This window comes from Hydra vulgaris, chromosome 11 (genome assembly GCF_038396675.1).
Source record: "Hydra vulgaris chromosome 11, alternate assembly HydraT2T_AEP".
In the NCBI taxonomy this organism is placed as follows: Eukaryota; Metazoa; Cnidaria; class Hydrozoa; order Anthoathecata; family Hydridae; genus Hydra; species Hydra vulgaris.
The window spans coordinates 14,772,262-14,778,261 of NC_088930.1; the positions used below are offsets into that span (position 1 = coordinate 14,772,262).

The following is a 6,000-nucleotide window of genomic DNA, read 5'->3' on the forward strand; positions in this document are numbered from 1 at the left end:
TTGATTTTCCAATAGCAAATGCATAATTTGTTTTATTCTGTTTTAGGCACAGACAAATACTAGTCAACTATCTGGAGAAGTACTGCAACAACACGACTTTACTGAGGACATCTCTACTAAGAGATTTCAAGAATAAGGAGATAATGATCCATCTACAAGCCCTTGGACTCTGGGGCAAATTCTTAATTGGACCTTGGATGGCCCTTTTTTATGGAGAGGAAAAACAAAGAAACCATTTTGAATTGGTATGCAATTTTTTTTATTCTTACAACTTAAACATTTAATGCATGTATTAATTTATGATCTAAAAAAATAACTACTAATAAAAAATAACTTTTTAGGCTGAGTATCTCAAATCTGCAATTAAGGTTGTGGAAATACTTTGTAATGAGCCGGAATTTCTATTGTCGTCACAGTTAGATGCATTTGGTCGCCCACTGATTTCTGATGAGACATTGGTTACATTACGCATTATTGAAGGGAAGTATTTGGAGCAATTGCTTTCTGTTTTAAAAATAATAGCTAATGCTACAGTGACAGTTTTAAAAAGGCAGCTGTCAAGGTACTTGACTGGTGAACTCTCTACACCGAGCCAGTTCATGCAAGATAAGGCAGTTAGTGCCCCTATTAACAATATTTGGGCTGAGAAAACCCTTGGTATGATAGACTTTTTTACTCGCAGGGCGCCTAATGCTGAAATTTCATTTTTAGATGGCAAGACAAAGGTGAAGGTGAACAAATCTCTGGACTGGCTGTGTAATAATACGAAAAAAGAGCAAGAAAAAATAGTTAAATTTTGTATATCTAGGGGGGCAGTTTCAAGAAAACAAAGTAAAGAGAGAAGGTTGAGAGGAGAAGAGTTAGCAAAGTTACGGTTAAAAGAAAAAGGTCAGAAAAGAGAAATGGAACAGAGAAATAGATTAGCTAGAGATATAAAAAAACTTATTTTAGAAAATAGTTTAGATATTGTACATAATTCCATTTTCTCTTCACTCTCAGAATACCAAAGAGTCAAAGTATTAGAAATGTTAAATGAGGATCCAGTTAAAATTGAAGGAGCTAGAGTTGAACATTTATGGAATGAGGAGGGGAATGAAGTAGCTTATAAGGGAAGAATAGTTATGAAGTTACCACCAGTTACTGAAAAAGTTGTTAGTTATATAATTGCATATTGGAAAGAGGATGAAGAAGAAGATGATGCAGAAGACTTTAAAATACCAGTAGATAGCCTCTTGGCTGACGTTGCTCTTGGTGATTTAGTTTTCTATTGATTCAGGTTCTACATTTAGTTACCGGTATTTAAATATTAGACAAATGTTTACAATAGTATTTTATTTTAGTTATGCATTTTAGTTTTTTTGTTCTTTTGAACGTATCATTTTTTATGATTAATTGTGTTTAACTTTATGTTGTTGTCAATTTTACTCCATTTTAAAAGATTTTCAATATTATATTGATAATTAATATTTATATGAGCCTCCTTTCAGCAGACTAGTAATTTGTACCTTAAACATAAAGTTAATGTAATGAGTCATATACCTTAGAAAAATAAGTCTTCTTTGCACTTAGTTTGTGAACTATTAATTTTTAAATTGCATCCTCGTCAAAATTCACCCCCACTCCACTTTGTTTTTTGTATCTGATAAGATGAAAATAAGCTATTTGATCCATAAAAAATTTAATAAATTAAAGATATAATAATGATGAATCACTGTTTTAAATTTTATTACATTATCTCAGTCGGTTTTTTACTTATGCAGTTTTTTAGTGCCAGTAACGCAAAATATTGGTCACGGTTTTTCTTAATTTTCTATAGCAGAAATTACCACTTTTACACGTGGAAAAAAAATCATAACTTCCGTCATAGTTAACATAGACAGGCAAATTAGGCGTCATTGGATAGCTCTCATTAAGCTCTATGTAACAGCATAAGTTTTGTAATTGTATTATTATATTGAATTTTTTATCAAAGTACCTAATTAATACTTTGTGGCTATATTTTTAATTTGTTTAAATAAAACATATCTCAATTAGTAATAAACGGTTTATTTAAACTTAAAATTCGTAATGTAAACAGCAGAAAAATTATAATTGAAAGAATGAAGAAAGTGTCAAAAGAAATTGAAAATTTAGCTGTTCAGAAGCTTAAATCAGGATTGTCTTTTCGTTAGATAGGACGAGAACTTAATATATCTTATTGTTTAGTCTATAAAATTAAGAAGCGAAACGATATAGAGGAGAAATGCAACAAAAATGGACGCAAGAAAATTTTCACTACTCGAGATCAGAGAACAATTTCTAGATTAATCATGACAAATAAAGCAAAATCAGCACACGATGTAAAGAAACAATTAAATAATGCTCAAGGTACAGTGGCAAGTATTCGAACAGTGCAGAGAGAACTCAAGAGAATTGGATTCAAGGCAAAAAAGAAGATCAAGAAACCACTACTAACACCGAAACATAGTAAATAACGATTGGAATTTGCAAAGAAGTATGAAAACTGGACTTTTACTGAGTGGAGTAAAGTGATTTGAACAGACGAAAGCAAGATTAACTTGATTGGCTCTGATGGCATACGATATGTATGGAAAAAAGCTGGAGAAGGAATTTCTGATCGTGACTTTATTCCAACAGTAAAATATGGCGGCGGAAAGTTGTTGTTTTGGGGATGTTTCTCTTCGTCTGGTGTTGATAAAATCGTAAAAATTGATGGAATAATGGACGCGAAACATTATATTGACATTTTAAACAATGGCTATTTGCCTAGTTTACGAGGATGGCGAAAGCAAATTCGTTCGACACTTTTTATGCAAGACAATGATCCAAAGCACAAGGCAAAAATCACATTAGAATTCCTAAATTCGAAGAAATTTAAGATTCTAGAGTGGCCTGCGCAAAGTCCCGATATAAACCCGATCGAGAATCTTTGGTCTATTGTGAAGAATCGAGTTTATAATTATGAAACAAGAGCAGCCAGTCGACAAGAATTATGGGAACGAGTTGAGTATGTTTGGAGTTCGATAACTGTTGAAGAATGCAAGAAGTTGATTGGTAGCATGCCTGCGAGAATTGCAGAAGTCATTAGAAGTCGTGGAGGCTACACAATGTATTAATTTCGCATTAAAATTAATAATAGCATAAATCGCGACAAAACTGTTTACATCTGACATTTTGTTTCAATAAATAGTTTGCTATAAACACTTCTCATTCATTTAAATTCAGGCTCAAAACATGAAACTACAATGAATTACCTTTATTTTGGTATATATATATATTGATATATAAACATGTATTTCAATCATTTATTTAAAAAAAAAATATTTTTCAAAAACATGTAAACACTTTTGTCGCATACTGTAGTTTCTGCAGTTGGTTTTTCCGTAGGTTTTTGAGCAATACACCGTTGTGGCGGATGAGAGTACTGGCATGTAGAACAAAGAAAGGATTTACCTGCATAGTGTAAAGCTATTTTGATACCACCAATTTCAATGGTATGAGGGATCTCCTCTAATTTTACTTTTGGATTAACTCGAAATAGTCGTCGTCCGTCTTTTAAATTTCGGTCAAATTTATATGTTGTGTGTGTTATTGAATATACTTCCCTAATAAATGGATCCAATTCTGAATGAATATCATGGTCTTCGTCTAATGGGTCGCATTTAACCGTAATTAGTAGCCCTATATCAGAACGTATTTTTAAATTGATGTTTTGGCTACTTCCAGATAATTGAATGGTTGATTCGCTAACATGTATAGCGTCTTCTTTTCTTTTTAATTCCATCACCCAATTTCCTTTTTTATTGTAAGTTAAACTATTGATTTTATTTTTCCCGATAATTAATGATACTTTTTCGTAAATTTCTTGAGCTCTGTTTTCTTGATATTTTTTATTAAAGCTTTCGGTCGGATCCATATAAACATGTGAGTCTAAAATGCATTCTAGTCGGTTAGATTTAGAAGATGCAACACTCGCGTAACTTGCCATATTACGACAACTGCCTTATTAACACAAATACTTATTAACACAAACACTGTAAAAAGTTTAGATGCATTTTTTTTTTGTAATAAACTATTTAATAATTTTCGTAATAAACTTTTTTTTTTTTTTTTTTTTTTTTTTTTTTTTTGAAAAATTATTTAAAAATTTTTTGTTAATTTTTGTTGTTAATTTTTTGTTGTTTATTTTTAATGTTATACCTTTGTTTTTTATATTTCTTAGTTTAAAGCTGACGGATAATATGTATATAAATATACATATATGTTATGTTTTTTTTTTGTTTTTTTTTTGTTTTTTTTTTTTATATTTTATATTTTATTTTTTATTTTTTTTAAATGTGTTTTTATTTTTTGATATAATATTTATAGTTTTAATTTTTGGAGTCTTACTTTTGTTTTTTGTATTAAATTTAAGTCCAGTCGTCATGATTATATGAAGAATTATTTTGGATTTGTGTATTGCTTTTAGTATAATCCCTTGGTAGTCCGACGGGTAATTTATTTGCTTTGTTTCTTTTTATTTTTCTTTCGAATTTTCTCTGATCATATTCTGCTTTTTTGTATGCCTTAAATATTAATAGTTCATCTTCCGAGCATTTTGTTTTGTCAAAGCCGTAGAAAAAATTTAAGTTGTAAACATGTCTCCCAGTATAATCTAAGCGAAGATATTCTGAGGGAAGTTCGATTTGTTTTTCTAGTTCTTCTATGTTTACTTCATTTATGACGTTGTCGTTATGAGGTTCGATTTTGCTTTCAATATTAGTATTGTTAAAACTTTGACTTTCTTCCATGTGATTTTCTGTTTCTTGTGTTTGAGAATTTGTTTCAGTTGATTGTGGTATTTGTTCGGGTGTCTTTTCTTTTGTTTTATTTAAGTTATTTGTATCGTTGTTTAAAATTTGGTTTTCGACAGAGTTTTGGCGTATCACCATAGGGGCTTCTGATTCTTGTGGTTTAGAAAATTCAATTTTTGGTTCAGGTATTTCTTCTGATGTTTCTGGTTCATTGGTTTCCGGTACTTTTTTTCTAGGTTCTTCGGTCACATCTATAAAGTTTTCTTTTGGTTTTAGGTTCTCTTCTTTGTTTTGTCCGGTATAGATTATCCTGATGTTATATATGCAGAGTTTTAAAGATCTTGGTATTGGTTTATTTAATTGATTCATCATAGCAACTAGAATTCCTGTATAGTATGATGTTCCGTTTTTTGGCGTTTTGCGATATACTGCTCTTGTGTGTATATGTTTCCCATATCCGAGTTGCTCAAGAGCCACCCCGACAGGTAAATATTTTTTTTCGAGAGGCAAACCGATTACCGATACTGCAACTCGTTTGCATAAGTTTCTGGTTGGGGTAGAATTATAAAAATAGTGGGTTACACCATTAATTGAAAGTCCATTTTCAAGGATCAACGATTTCGACTCGTCAGTTTTCATGACGAGTTCGACCATTGTCCCTTTACGGATAATTTGCAGGCCTTCCAGATCATGATCTAAATTGGCGTTTTCAAGAGCGATTAAAATGTTAGGTTCAGTTATGTTTTCTGTTATTTCACACAAAAGGGTTCTTTTCAATGTGCTAAATTCATTAGACAATATTGAGTTAGAATTAGTTGCTATAGCTTCAGCATAGCTTTTATTGGAAACATTTAAGTCTATTTTAATTTTAGATGTTTCCATTTCAAGATTAAATTATAGCGTAGTCAGGGTTTGACGATTAGGTGTTTTCCTTCAACGCTCGTAACTTACACATACTCGATCTTCTCTACTCAATAGTTGTTTATAAAAACAACAAAAAGCCCTTACAAACTAAAGTTGCCTTACAGCAACCCGTTGTAGGGGAAGGGTAAAAACACTCAAGATACACAAACTACTCCACGATTGCCTTACAGCAACTTTAAAAAAACCCTACAAACTAAAGTTGCCTTACAGGCAACCCGTTGCAGGAAAACGGAAAGAAAAAACACAGGGACTAAAAAGTTTCAGTATGTGTTTTTTTCCGTAA

At 31.3% G+C, this 6,000-nt stretch overlaps 1 protein-coding gene across 2 annotated transcripts in view; it reads right to left on the reverse strand.

Annotated features, from left to right (window-relative positions):
• LOC100201574 (cullin-2) overlaps nt 1–6,000 on the reverse strand; it is an 87,293-nt gene extending 81,293 nt beyond the window's left edge. Inside the window, exon 1 of one of the 2 annotated variants that reach the window (XR_010641801.1) lies at nt 5,963–5,999. The gene's annotated coding sequence lies outside the window, so the exon portion shown is untranslated. Of the gene's footprint in view, nt 1–5,962 lie in introns of both variants that reach the window. The other variant, XM_065810226.1, reaches the window with a different exon arrangement.